The sequence below is a fragment of the Eubalaena glacialis genome, chromosome 9, assembly GCF_028564815.1.
Source record: "Eubalaena glacialis isolate mEubGla1 chromosome 9, mEubGla1.1.hap2.+ XY, whole genome shotgun sequence".
NCBI classification, from domain to species: Eukaryota; Metazoa; Chordata; class Mammalia; order Artiodactyla; family Balaenidae; genus Eubalaena; species Eubalaena glacialis.
The window spans coordinates 64470181-64485941 of NC_083724.1; positions in this window are offsets into that span (position 1 = coordinate 64470181).

The window sequence follows — 15761 nt, forward strand, 5'->3', positions numbered from 1 at the left end:
AATTCATGGTAATGCTGAACTTGAAACTTCCCAAGCTTAGACATCTTAGCACTGCCACACTTTTGCAACATAACTCAGTACCTCAAGTCGGCAGAGGTCTCTAAGAACATTCTCCTGCCTGAAAGCTGTGGATGCTATCAATCACTGAGTAAAAATGCCCTCTCTCGCAAATGCTTGCTCAGCAGAGGGTCTTGATGAGGAGAGAAAATGAATCCTAATTACTACCTTTGTTCTCTCAAAGTTCGTTTCAAGAAACACAGGAAGACTACCTTCTGTTTACTTACCTCTCCTTACTCAACTCCTACAGGAGATATTGGGCAATCTATTTGTAGAATCACTGCAGGGGCCAGCATACTTCCCTCACCAGTGATTATCATTGAAAAGTGTATTCAACCTCTCAAGGCATGATATTTAAACATAAAAAATAAAAATACAACCTCTATGTGATTCATTTATAACGGGCTGAATTAGAAAAATGCTAAGTGGAATATGATATTCAATAAAATTGTAATGAAATGAGATGCCCTACCAGAGTTTCTTTTCTTTTTCTTTTTATCCTACAAGAAGCAACCATGTGTTCTGGGTTAAGGTCATCAATTTGGAGCAGATATTAACTGACCCTTCTTAGTTTTGTAAATGTAAGAGAAGCTGGTTGTTGGCCCTGGGAAAAAGATGTATATGACCTTTTGTTTGACTTAGTAAATAAGCCCTTCGTTCTGTTACACAACCTGCTGGGGAGTAAACAGGCAAACCTGAATAAGGAGAGAGGCCCAATAAAATCTCAATCTTGTCTCTTTGAGATTGTGATTATAAAAATCTGTGGAACAGACGAGTGTGGCTTTTACTTAGGACCCTGAAATAAGGTTACCTTAATGAAGTGGTTCTGAACTGGGTCTGATTTTGTCCCCTCGGAGACATGTGGCAGTGTCTGGAAACAATTTGGTTGCCACAACTAGGGGGTAGTGCTACTGGAATCTAGTGGGTAGAGGCCAGGAGTTTTGCTAAACATTCTACAATTCACAGGATGGTCCCCCAAACAAAGAATCATCTGGCCCAAAATGTCCACAGTGCTGAGGCTGGAAACCCTGTCTTAAAAGTAGAGAGATACAGAACTGATGGCCTATTATTCCTTATATTGTCTGGAGAAAGAAAGGAGCACACTGGCTTTGGTCCATGAATGGCATTCTCTGAAGCTAGTTTTGTAAACAAGTGGTGGTTAAGTGCTCTCATGGTTGTAGGGATGTATGTTGCTAACTGAGTACATTCAGAAACATTATACTTCCTCTGTGCTCTGCACACAACCTTTGAAGATAACTTTGATCTTCACCGTGAGACCCAAACCTTCTACTTTGGAATTACCTTGCCCCTATGAAAGTTGCTGTGTGACAGTATATTATATACTAAATAATATATAAAGTTTCATTCCATATATGGTATAATTGAAATCTATCTTTGATAAGCATTCATATTTGCTATCTGCTTTGGCACTGTCTTTTTAATGAAAGCTATATTATTTCTATTTTGGTAATATGCATGATTTTTGTTTATGCCTTAAAGTTAGAGCTTGAGGAGTAGTACTTTGAGACAATAAAAGCTTCTAATTTTTGCCTGGTAGGAAAAACAAAAACAAGACAGAACTGTAAAAGCACCTGGCACAGAGTTAAAAGGGAATCCCTCCCTTCTGGTCTCTTGGCTCCAGCAAACATGGGGGTATAGACGGGAGGCCGTCCAGCAATAGCTGGCCCTAAGGCACTGGCAAAGAAGCCCTTAACAAGAGAATGGGCTCCCTGTTCCAACAAGACTCGGGGATATGAGCGAAACTGAAAGGAGGCACTCAAATAATTCCCTCTGCAACCTCAAAGGGTCACCACAATTCCCCTGTGTTTAAGGGGACCTCCACAACCAGGAAAATAGATTCCAGCCTGTGGAAACAGCCCCTAGCCAAAGGCCCAAGCCTCCCCATGGGAGGGCGCAGCAGGAAGTGCCTCTTTCCCAGGCAGTGGAGTTCAACACTTTAAGTTCCCAGAGATATGTGTTTGTGGTTTACATAAAGGTGGGGAAATTCTACTTTGGACCCACACCTTAAATAATTAGCTTTTCCAGTGGTAAGTTTTGCAATTAGACCAATATGTTTACAGTCAAGTATATGGCATATATATTTGACAAGAGAAATTTTCCATAATTCAGGTCTAGAAAAATTATTCTTAATCCAGATGTGAGAGAAAATAAATTGAGAACATAAAATATTTTAAGTCTAGTCCCATGATAAGCCAAACCCAATATTATGGTGAGCCAGGGCCCCTCTTTGGACCAAAGTACTTTCCTGCACGAAGTAAATAACTTCTTCCTATGCATGAAATGTTACTCTCCAGAGGGTATTTTAGTTGCCTGGAGTTCCTGTACTATTGAGATTGTTTAGTAAGTTTGAGCTGAATCTTGTTTCTTTTTCCATCTCTCTGACTCTAGTCTAATAGTTAGCCAATGCTTATTTTTTTTAAAATAACAAATCCTCTTCAATGTGATTCTTCATAAATGATGAAAATTATCTCATTGAAACAAACAAACAAACAAACAGATGGTAATGTTTTAAAATATAGTCCAAAATTGGGGGAAAAAACACTCAAATTTTAAAGGAGATATTATAAACAGGAATCGTTGCAACACCTTCCTAACACTTAGGAAGTTTGGGTTTATTTCCACCTGCTGTGTCTCAGTAGGAGACAGTCTAAGGAAATAGCTGCCCAGAGGGTGAAAAAAAGCTGTGCTAGAAATTTCCCAGTGGAGAGAACATTCATCAGTATCCAAAGAAAGCATTACCCACTCATTTGCTCGTGCTGTTTTGCTAAGGGATATACAGAGTGAGTTAAAGAATTTGCAACCAGAAACATCACATTTATGTGATAAATATATCATGAAATTAATGATTTATGTCAAATTAAAATATATATTTTATATATTTAGTGTGTGAACGTAATGGAAGGAAATGAAAAAGTAGAGCATAGAGATGTTTCACCCACCATGATTACTCAAATATAAGTAACATGGTAAACCTAAAGAAATAGCATTCTCCTTTTCCCAATAATAAACATCATTCAAACTGATATGGTTTCATATTTGTAAGAGTTTTCAGGAAGCTCAGATTCAAATGTGAGGATTACCAAATTTGAAACTTATCCAAGGCATGTTAATCACATTCATTTATTCAAATCTTTTTCATTTTTTGGTCTGCTCCATTTGTCAGTTATAGGGAAATGTGTCAAACTCTTGAACTAGAATTGTAGATTTATCCACCACCCTGTATAATTTTGTCAATTTTGCTTTATATAGTTGGAGCTTACACTCAGGTGCATACAAGTTAAGAATCATTATATTTTCCTAATGAATAACAGCTGAGTCTGAACTTACTACGTGTTACACATAATCTAAGTATGTTACATATATTAACTTTTTCAGTCCTTACAATAACTTTAGGAGAAATATATTATTACCTCCATTATATAGTTAAGGCAACAGTTTAACTTTGGAGAGTTTAAATAACTTACCCATCAGTACATGGCAATGTCAGGATCTGCACCTAGATATATGCTCCCCAAATTGTACTTTTATCTGGTATACTATACTGTCTTCTATATTCTGTTATTATCTAGCGGCCCTTTTTATCATTAAGAATAACTTTTACCATGGTTTATATTGTCTGATATTACTGTAGCCATGTAAAAGTAGTCCAGAATTTGGCAGCCCATGGCTGGTAAGGGAATTGCAAAGGATCCAGAACCAGATTTCTTTTATCTTTCTGTTCCATAGTTTGCAACCTTAAGGAAGATTCATAATGCAGCAGAGCTGGTGAAATACCAGCCAACACAGATACACTGCATTTCAGAAGAAGGAAGAGAAGCAGGACAAAAAATGCTTATTTATCTAAAACTGTGCTAATACAGGAATCACCAGCTGCATGTGGCTACCGAGCATTTGATGTGTGGCTAGTCTGAACCGAGATGTTCTGAAAGTACAAAATATGCACCAGAATTTGAAGACTTCCCACCAAAAAAAAAAAAAAAAAAAAACAAAGCATGTAAATTATCTCATTGATAATTTCTTGTGTTGGTTTTGTGTTGAAATGATATTTTGGCTATACTGGGTTGAAGTATATTATTAATTTCATCTGTTTCTTTTTTTTTTTAATGTAGCTACTGGAAAAATGTAAATAACATATGTGGCTCTCATTGGTGGCTTGCCTTCTATTTCTGTTGATCGCTATGATTTAAACAGCTTCCTTGGAATTGCCACCCAACAACTTCTGCTTACATTTCACCGACAAGAAGTCAGCTCCATGGCTAACTAGTAAGGGAGATTGCAGAATGTGGTCTTCTGACCAAGCCTATTGCCACTTCCAACTATTACTATGGGAGCATTGGAGAATGGAGACCTGGGGAGACACTGGTAGCCTCTCCCCACTTTTAAGAAACTGTCTCCTTCTTAAGAAACTACAAACTGTTCCCAGAGTGGCTGTACCATTGTGCATTCCCAGCATGCTCACAGCACTTGATATCGCCTGTCACTGATTTTAGACATTCTTAAAAGTGGTATCTCATTGTGGTTTTAAGGTTGATTTTCCTAATGACTAATGATGTTGGGCATCTTTTTATATGCTTATTTGACATCTGTATCACTTCTTTGGTAAATTTTCTTTTCAAATCTTTCATTTTTTAAATTATTTTTTTCTTATTTAGTTGTAATAATTCTCTATATATTCAGGATACAGGTCTTCATAAGTGTTTTGTATATATTATCTCCCCTATGACTTGTCTATTTATGTTCCTAATTGTCTTTTGTAGAGTTTTGTATTTTTGATAAAATTTAATATATCAATATTTTTATTTAATAGTTTCTGCATTTTATGTCCTTTCTAAGAAATCTCTGCCTAATCCCAAAGCACAAAGATTTTCTCCTATGTTTTCAGTTGGTTTTCTTTTCAGTTTAGGCACTTACATTTTGGGACTGTTTTCTGAGTTAACTTTTTATATGACATGAGGTAAAGAATCACAGACCAGTGATGCAACCTCATCCCCTTATGTCTAAGAAGTTAAGGAGATGTCTTCTGTGCCCAGACACTGCCCAGAGAGAAAGGAAAAGATGAGGAGAAAAGCTGAACTGAGTATTCACCTTAAAAGGCTGACTTAAATTGGAAAAGTCTCAATCAAAACTTAAACCAAAAGTGACTAATTACTTGATGGGGAAAATTTAAAATTCTTTCCATAACTAGGCAATAGGAGCTTATGAACAGATATTGTTATAGAAAATGAAAATACCTCTCTATATGTCTGTATTATATGTCACAGATTTTAAACCTGGTACACGTGAACCAGTATGTGAAAAGTAATAATGTCTGTTTATAAGTCATCAATATTATACACCTTTTAATAAGAATTTAAAAAGAAAATGCTACTCTTCTTAATAAAATTAAAAATAATGTAAATCCCAAAACTCTTAATGTTGATGCCTCACACAGTGAGGAGGAGATCTGGACACCATACTTCTCAGATTGATCTGTCTCTCCATCCACTGTTGCCACCATCACATCGGCCACAAATGGGAAAAACTCTCCCTTTAACAGATGGACAGATGACCCTTCCTTTAATTTCTCATAGCTTATCTAACACACGGCTGTGACACTCCACGTATTGACAACTTTACTAAAGGCTTGAAGATAGCAAAAGGAAACTAATAGTAGAATCTAGACAATCTGCGATATATAATAGGGCTAATTTGTTGAAGCCAGCTGTCAACTATACAGGTTCTTTCCTTGTTGGGTTCTTCATGTGACAGATATCCTAAGTAAGAATTCCTTCTTGGATAAAAGGACTCTTTAGAGTGGAGAACACGAGAAAATGGACAAGCTTTTTTTCTGCCATTTCCACAGATTTTGCCCTACGAATACTTCCTGTTGGAGAGCCCATACCTTCCATGAGTTATTGAAGCTGAGAATGACCTTGTTCTTTAGGAAACTGAAATTATCTCAACAAAAGAGTGTTCTTCTTGATAACCCTATATTAGTAAAGTAGTTCACACATTCCTAAAGGAAGAATTGTTTCTTCATGCTAACTGTGGACAAACAATACTTGAGGAATAAAAAGATTTTGCGAGACCCAGTTCTTGTTCTCAAGAAATTTACATTCCTGTTAGGGTTATGAGGTACATAAGCAAAATAACCCAATAATCCAAAGTAAGTGGTTATTATTTCACAGCACATCAGAAAAAGTAGAGATCATTGTGGAAGAAGGTCGGGCTTAAATTAGACCTTGAGATGTCAAATTGAAGAAGGGACATTCTGAGCAGGGACATCATGTAAATAAAAGCGAAGGCAATGGAACATGAAAGATTTTAAAGGATAGCTCATATCGGGTTTGGTTAGAGAAGTAAGGAGGCATGAAATTAGAATGGCAGAGGAAAGTTAGAGTTGTAACTTTCTCCTTTAGGAAACGGAGTGCCAACACAAATTCTGAGCAGGGTGAATTCATGATGTAAAGCATGGTTTTAAGATAACTGATCCAGAGGTGGAGATGGGGATATAGTGGTGGGGAGAGCTTGAAGGCAGTCAAGCCAGTTCAAGGCTATTTTAATGATACATTTCTGAAATGGTAAGAATGTGACCTAGGGTGGTGATAATAAAAAATGAAAGACAGAAACCAACGAAATGAGAAGGAAAATTACTAAAATTCATGAGAATCCAAGCATTTGACTACTGAAAAGCTAGAAGGTAATTGTAAATATAAAAATTGCACTTACTAATTTACCCTGGGGGGGGGCCTTGAAGTTCATGCTATTTTTATAAATCCTCTGAATTTGGCTAAGTATATATACATAAGTCATTCAAATATATAAATTGGATCACTTCTTTAGCTGCTAAAAGTGAAACTGAGCTAAATGACAATGCTCAAAGCAAGTAAAATATATGGTCCAGATTCACCTGACACTTTCCCACCATTCCATCCCTTTGCTTTAATCCATCTCACTAAAATGCAGATTGAAGTCCCCAAAGAACATTTTAAATTAGTAAATTTCCTCCAGATTATCCAAAAGAAACTCAAGCTACCTCACAGTACTGATGGGTCAGTTTTATCTTGGCCAAATGTTAAGTCTTGAAGCATGTGTCATTACTGACAACAGTTAGATGTGCCTCTAGAAGTAGCCTACGCAGCCTAGATTTCAGGAAGAGGCTATGAATATCCAGACTTGTCATGGAACTCCCTCCATGTCTTTTTCCTTTTCTCACTCCTCTTTAGTCATTAGAATGTCAGGTAAGCTGGTTTCCTCTTGACATTTCAAAGGGGACAGTCAGTTTTCTTTCAGGTGGGACTTTCTTTTTTCACTTGGTTTTGTTTTAACTGCATGTTTTTCTGAAAGTGATTTTATGCTGGTACAGATCTAAACAAAGAAAACTTTTATGCAAAATAAACAAAATAGAATGTACTGAGCCAGGATTTCTTTGCAGGACATGTTCCTTAGGCTATTTCTGAGAGGTTATTTATGGACGGCTGTTTATCCCCTGGAGCCTGACTTCATCTCTCGGTGAAGTGAATGACTCTGTGTTTGGTACATTGGTCTGCCCCCCCTGGGAATGGCTGCATGTCAAATATTTATCCCTGTGGGATCGAACAGAAATCAGAGATGACAGAGAAAACAGAGATCAAATCTAGTGTCCTTGGGAATTAGTAAAATTTCAAAGTAAATGAATTTTTAAAGAAAAAACATTTGAAATAAAATGATAGCACAGTGTAACTTCCTTTATTGAAATGGGGCGGGGGGACCCTCTGAAATATAAAGTTACTCGAAGCAGAAGGGCATTTTCATCTTATTACTTTCTTAGTGACCACACCCATTCCATTCCCTCACCTGGCTCAGCACCAGGCCCAGAGGGAGAGGTTGTACATTTTCATTTTTTTAAATTGAAAACGGATGCTGCACCTTGTTTTTCATGCCTGCATTTTTCATCAGGAAAAAAAAAAAAAAAAAAGAACACCTAGCCAAGGATTAGTTTTGTACCTCTGCAACCTCATAAAACCTAGGAATCAAAACTTGGCATTCAGCTTTATAGATAGTCACATTGGAAAAACTGAGAAACTACCAAATAAGTTGACTGTCTTCCCAAGACACCTTATTTCAAATCATGTGCCTGCCTCCTGCATCAACCCCTCATGCAGAGTCTTCCTTTGGCATTATACTTCTGGTACTGTCAGAAGCAACGCTACACTGAAAAGTTTAAGTCAAATAAGCCCAGCTACAAAAGGGCTTATAAAATAATCATAGTCGTGAACAGCAAGGAAAGAGGACAGCCACTAAAACCATAAAGTAAATACTCTGTGGATGGCTGTGCTTTAAATAAGGTTCACAGGAGCTCTGAAACATTAGATGCTTTTAAAATTCAGGGGACAAAGCACAGACATGTCTGTGCATTTCTCTTTCATTTGACAAGTCTTTTTGGATCGGGGCTGAACTACATGTTCTCTGCTGTTTGCACACACAGGGCCGGGAAGTTGGCTTTGTTGTTTTCCACTTTCAATCTTGTGCGCTATTAAGAGGCAAGAACAATTCTATCTCCCTCCTAAAGAGGAAAGAGGCACCAGATTGCGGGCTTGATATGTTCAGGCACAGAATCAGCATCCGTTTGAAATACTGTCCGGGCAACTTACTAGAATCACGGTAGACTGGTAATAACAGGTTGCCCTGCCCTCTGTGAGGCCAACAGCATTTGGAAGGTGGCTCAGCGCACAAAATTTAAAAGTAAATGGCAAGGCGAGCATCCTCCACAAAGGGGCATTACTTTTCGTAGGATTTTAAAATTTCAGTCCCTGCCGACTCCAGAACTGTGTGCCCCTTTGCACCAAGCCAGGGGACACAGCTTACACAAGCAGACTTTGTTTAATGAATGCAGCAAGCAGCCCTCCCAGTCCTCCTTCGTTTACAATCTTTGGTAACCCCCTCAGCTAAAAATTGTTACTAAGAAAAATTCCACAGAAACCAAAAGAAAAGGGCCAGGCAGACTGTGCTTTTAAAGAGCTTTTCCAGACTGACTCCGCAGAGCCAGTCTGCAGGGAGTGAGTTGCTGAGCTATTATTACTCAAATGGGTTTCAGCTCCAGGGATGTCCCCTAAGGTTAACAAGATAGTTCAGTTAAAAATAACATTAAATTCTTTACCCTACCCCTTACCCCAAAAGTGGGAGGGGGGCTTACATCTAACTAACATGAAGGATCTGGTTGAATGTGACAAAAGCCAGGAAATTCAAAGTTAAGGAAGGTTAGAAGGGCTCAGTGAAGTGAGTTACGGATGAAGTGCCAACTCTAACCCAGAATTAAGGTGCTTCTGTACATTCTGAGGCAGGCTTTTCCCAACTATTGAAGAGATGGATATGGAGAAATGTTGTTTAAAGGAAAAAAATTACGTTAAGGTGGGGATGAGAAGTACGATGTCTGAAATAATAGCCTCTGACAAATGTCAATTTAGATTTAGCAAAGAAAAGCTTTCGGTTCTCAAGCACTTGGCAAAAACTTTGTCATCTGATGAATTGTGCTTGGAGTTTTCTGTGCTTAATCCTTTTCCTTTTTATTTTCAACATTGCAAACACACACAGAAATCCATTCTTCATTTTCATTGAAACCTTTTAATTAAAAAAGAGATGCTCAAATGGAACGGCAATTTGGGTAAAGTATTTGAAAGTCATGGCTTGTTGGACCACTAGACTACAACAGCTGCAAAGATGTCATTAGAGGCTGTGCATGGCCAATGGCTGAGTGGAAATCAATATCACTCACTAAATTCAAGAAGGAAAGAGGCTGGTTATGAACTTATGTCCGTGTTTTCCTTCAAGGTGTACCATTATTTCAACTAAGTACGTTGCAAACTAGTATTTTAAGCTCAAGTGTTTTCAAGTTAAAATCCACAAAGTGTTTACGATGTCAAGCTACTTTGATTCCATTATGTTTGTGCAGATTCTTATAACCAAATATAAAATTTTTAAAAGTTTGAGAAGAAATATTATGTACTATATGATTAGTGTCAATTACATTTCAGGTAATATCAGGTAAGCCTAATTTTTTTCATTTTGAAAACAAGTGTGATTTCCAGGCAATTTCCAATTTACTTTTTATCTCTATATGAATAAAAAGAGAACATTTCTATTTCTTGCTTGCCTCATTTTGACTCCAAAACACCTCATATGAACCTTTTACACTCTTAGGCTGAAAACTAATATATCCTTATTCCCAACACTGATTTAATATTCATGGAACTAAAGGGAAAAAAAAGCCCATTTCCTATGCATTTGTTAGCGGAAATTTTAAGAAATCATCCCATTTCCATCAGTGCATGAGTCAGCATCTCCTTATAGTATGCTTGGTGCCTGTAACCACATTTGGTAAAGTGCAACAATCGGAGTTTTCCCAAACTGGACAGATAACCACAAGAAACAGACTATTCCACTAAGGCCACGTCATAAACAAACAGAGCTTTGTGCTTGGCCCGTTGAGTTCCTTAGTGATGGACTTAACTTCAAGGTTTTATATAACCCTGTCCTTCTCATGCAAAGATGATGGCAACAATCATACAGTATGGCAACAATCATACAGTATGGCAGTAATCATACAGCCAACAATAGCAGTACTTTCAACTTAGGTAGTTTTTCTGTGTAGTTTTGGTGGATTTCACAAAGCTGTCTAGAGTGTTTTGCTATCTAATCTCTTAATAGCACATTTTAAATGGTGGCCAAATGACTAAGATTAGAGACCCAATCTTGGCCAGAGGAGAAAAATCAACAGGCCTACACATGTACTAGACCTCTGATATCTGGCTCCATTGATGCCATTAATTTAAGAACTAACCAATTTTATTGATACAAAATATACTGCCACCTTACCTTTTGAGGAGAGGGTCCCATTCTGAAGTCCTGGAAGTGAGTAATGCAGATAATAGGTGTGTGAGCTTAGGAGAGAGAAGGACACTGCCATCTCACTAGCTGGGTGATTTAGGTAGGGCTAGATATTTATTACTCCCTTAAGCCTCATTTTTGTCATCTATAACACCTACCTCATAAGGTAGGCTTACATAAAATAGTGAAAAAGTGTTTATCGAGGTGACTGACAAAAGGCTCTCAGTACAGGGTAGGTATAATTACTGTTATTGTTATTACTATTTGTTTTGAATATTCCCCCTATATTTTTCCTCTCCCCAATTTTAAGTGGTATTTGGCCTTTTATATTTTCTACCTTAGGAATTTTTGGAAGATTTGAAGGGAGAAGTAGCCTGAAGACAATGGCTCTTCCTCTTTGGGGTAGAGTCTAAACCCATTGTAAAAATTATTAACACCTATCCTTCTCAAACTCTTCCAAAATTTAGCAGAGGGAGGAACACTCCCAAACTCATTCTACGAGGCCACCATCACCCTGATACCAAAACCAGACAAAGATGTCACAAAGAAAGAAAACTACAGGCCAATATCACTGATGAACATAGATGCAAAAATCCTCAACAAAATCCTAGCAAACAGAATCCAACAGCACATTAAAAGGATCATACACCATGATCAAGTGGGATTTATCCCAGGAATGCAAGGATTCTTCAATACACGCAAATCAATCAATTTGATAAACCATATTAACAAATTGAAGGATAAAAACCATATGATTTTAATCTCAATAGATGCAGAAAAAGCTTTCAACAAAATTCAACACCCATATAGGATAAAAACCATCCAGAAAGTAGGCATAGAGGGAACTTACCTCAACATAATAAAGGCCATATATGACAAACCCACAGCCAACATCATTCTCAATGGTGAAAAACTGAAACCATTTCCTCTAAGATCAGGAACAAGACAAGGTTGTCCACTCTCACCACTATTATTCAACATAGTTTTGGAAGTTCTAGCCACAGCAATCAGAGAAGAAAAAGAGATAAAAGGAATCCAAATTGGAAAAGAAGAAGTAAAAGTGTCACTGCTTGCAGTTGACATGATACTATACATAGAGAATCCTAAAGATGCTACCAGAAAACTACTAGCGCTAATCAATGAATTTGGTAAAGTTGCAGGATACAAAATTAATGCACAGAAATCTCTTGCATTCCTATACACTAATGATGAAAAAATATGAAAGAGAAATTAAGGAAACACTTCCATTGACCACTGCAACAAAAAGAATAAAATAGCTAGGAATAAACCTACCTGGGGAGAAAAAAGACCTGTATTCAGAAAACTATAAGACACTGGTGAAAGAAATTAAAGAGGATACAAACAGATGGAGAGATATACCATGTTCTTGGATTGGAAGAATCAACATTGTGAAAATGACCATACTACCCAAAGCAATCTACAGATTCAATGCAATCCCTATCAAACTACCAAGGGCATTTTCCACAGAACCAGGGAAAAAGATTTCACAATTTGTATGGAAACACAAAAGACCCCGAACAGCAAAGCAATCTTGAGAAAGAAAAACAGAGCTGGAGGAATCAGGCTCCCGGACTTCAGACTATACTACAGAGCTACAGTAATCAAGACAGTATGGTACTGGCACAAAAACAGAAATATAGATCAATGGAACAGGATAGAAAGCCCAGAGATAAACCCACACACATACGGTCACCTTATTTTTGATAAAGGAGGCAAGAATATACAATGGAGAAAAGACAGCCTCGTCAATACGTGTTGCTTGAAAACTGGACAGCTACATGTAAAAGAATGAAATTAGAACACTCCCTGACACCGTACACAAATATAAACTCAAAATGGATTAAAGACCTAAATATAAGGCCAGACACTATAAAACTCTTAGAGGAAAACATAGGCAGAACACTCTATGATGTAAATCACAGCAAGATCCTTTTTGACCCACCTGCTAGAGAAAGGGAAATAAAAACAAAAGTAAACAAATGGGACCTAATGAAACTTAAAAGCTTTTGCACAGCAAAGGAAACCATAAACAAGACCAAAAGACAACCCTCAGAATGGGAGAAAATATTTGCAAATGAAGCAATGGACAAAGGATTAATCTCCAAAATTTACAAGCAGCTCAGGCAGCTCAATATCAGAAAAACAAACAACCCAATCCAAAAATGGGCAGAAGACCTAAATAGACATTTCTCCAAAGAAGATATACAGATTGCCAGCAGACACATGAAAGGATGCTCAACATCACTAATCATTAGAGAAATGCAAATCAAAACTACAATGAGGTATCACCTCACACCGGTCAGAATGGCCATCATCCAAAAATCTACACACAATAAATGCTGGAGAGGGTGTGGAGAAAAGGGAACCCTCTTGCACTGTTGGTGGGAATGTAAATTGATACAGCCACTATGGAGAACAGTATGGAGGTTCCTTAAAAAACTAAAAATAGAACTACCATATTACCCAGCAATCCCACTACTGGGCATATACCCTGAGAAAACCATAATTCAAAAAAGAGTCATGTACCACAATGTTCATTGCAGCTCTATTTACAATAGCCAGGACATGGAAGCAACCTAAGTGTCCATCGACAGATGAATGGATAAAGAAGATGTAGCACATATATACAATGGAATATTACTCAGCCATATAAAGAAATGAAATTGAGTTATTTGTAGTGAGGTGGATGGACCTAGAGTCTGTCCTACAGAGTGAAGTAAGTCAGAAAGCGAAAAACAAATACCGTATGCTAACACATATATATGGAATCAAAAAAAAAAAAAAAAGGTTCTAAAGAACCTACGGGCAGGACAGGAATAAAGACACAGACATAAAGAATGGACTTGAGGACATGGGGAGGGGGAAGCGTAAGCTGGGACAAAGTGAGAGAGCGGCATGGACTTATAAATACTACCAAATGTAAAATAGATAGCTAGTGAGAAGCAGCTGCATAGCACAGGGAGATCAGCTCGGTGCTTTGTGACCACCTAGAGGGGTGGGATAGGGAGGGTGAGAGGGAGACGCAAGAGGGAGGAGATATGGGGATATATGTATATGTATAGCTGATTCACTTTGTTATACAGCAGAAACTGACACATCATTGTAAAGCAATTATACTCCAATAAAGATGTTGGAAAAAAAAAGTGTTCTCTTCTCCTTGCTGTTGGTGAACTTTGCCCAAGGCTGGCCATGGTTGCAGACCCTGAGTTGCAATTCTTTGTTGATCCCGACTAAACCCATTTTTGCTGGAGCAATAACTGGCAGTCTCTTTGTTTTAGGTCAACACCGTCCAAGATATCACTGAGGTATCCTGACGAAGAAGGCGGGAGGGAGATTTCTGGTTAGAAGCTGTAAGTTGCCAAAAAAGGAGGGTCTGAGGAGTCCTGAGAGCTGTGTTTCCTGCTCCAGTGTGACTCTGACCCAAGAAGGAGGGAGAGTTGTAACTTCCAAATGGGGAGGGGAGTTCCTGGCTGTGCTTACCTTCACCCTCAGATTGCGCCTTTTTTTTTTTTTTTTTTTTTTGCTTTATTTAGGACAGAATAAATCTTGATTTAAAAACCTGAACATTTTTGAAATACTAGTTTTAAGGATAGCAGAGCAGAAGGGGATGTTGGAGAAATGGGTTTGAATTCTGCATCTTCAGTGGCTGACTTGGTAACTGTCAGGGTGATGGAAAATGAGATGTTTTCCAGAGGCCAGTGGCTGGCTATTCTCCCAGTCATATCACCTCAGATAGCCACCTCCATTTCTTCCTTTTCAGAAGCAAAGAGCCAAGAAATCTTAGATGAAGACTAAGCATAGCTGTGTGATCTTGAGCACATCGCTTAACCTCCTTGGTTTTCACTTGAAAATGAGGTTAACAACAAACACTCTGGTCACTGGAGACAAAACGGTTGTAGTAGACCACTTTAAGATTTTTCCAGTGATCAAATCATAACAAAAATGAAATGAAGTTTGTGTTCTTCTTGGTGTATTCAAGGTGATGGGTAAGAATAACATATTTTTAAATTCACTCATTCTATTGACAAATGTTAAATTATTACTATGCTGCTCTTTCACTATATTTAGGCACATAGAGAAAGGGGGTCTATAACTAAATTGTGTTGCCTTTCTCCAAGACAGTGCAATCAAATTCACTGAAATAAACTGAATCATTCTCAGTCTATATGTCAGGCCTATGAGAAAACAGGCAATATGGTTTGATCCTGCTTAGAATCGGGTTTCTAACAGAAGCACAATGGAAACACTGAATTGAACCATATTTGTACATTTTACCATCAACTTGAAAGGCTTTTGTCTTAATAATTCTGCAAATCTTTCCCCGAAGTGCTCCATCTTCTAAAACAGTCCTTTACCCATTTGCCTGTCTCAAAATTATCTAATTCTGTACTTCATGGAGAGTTTTCCTTGGAACTCTAGTTCTGAAAAAGGTTAAAAGAAAGTATGTGAGGAAAAACAAACAAAAAACCTTTTTCTCATCAAGTTTGTTATATGTTGGGTAAACAAGTTCAGTCAGTTTTCTATATTATAGTACATCCTGGAAACTCTAACATCTTAATATGCATCGTGACTTTTAAGAGGAGAACAAATTGCATAGCATTTCCCAAATTTATTTTACCAAGGAAATATTTGTTTCAAAGAGCATCTCCTAGAAACACAATGGGACAAACTGTGGAAAACTCTAGCTGGAATGTAGACATTTTTTAAAATCTAAATTCTTAGCCTCAAGACAAGTACAACTTCTGGACACAGACATCAGCAAGACAAATGTGCCAGGATATCTTCTATAGAAAACTTGGAGACTTAAAAGAAGTAGT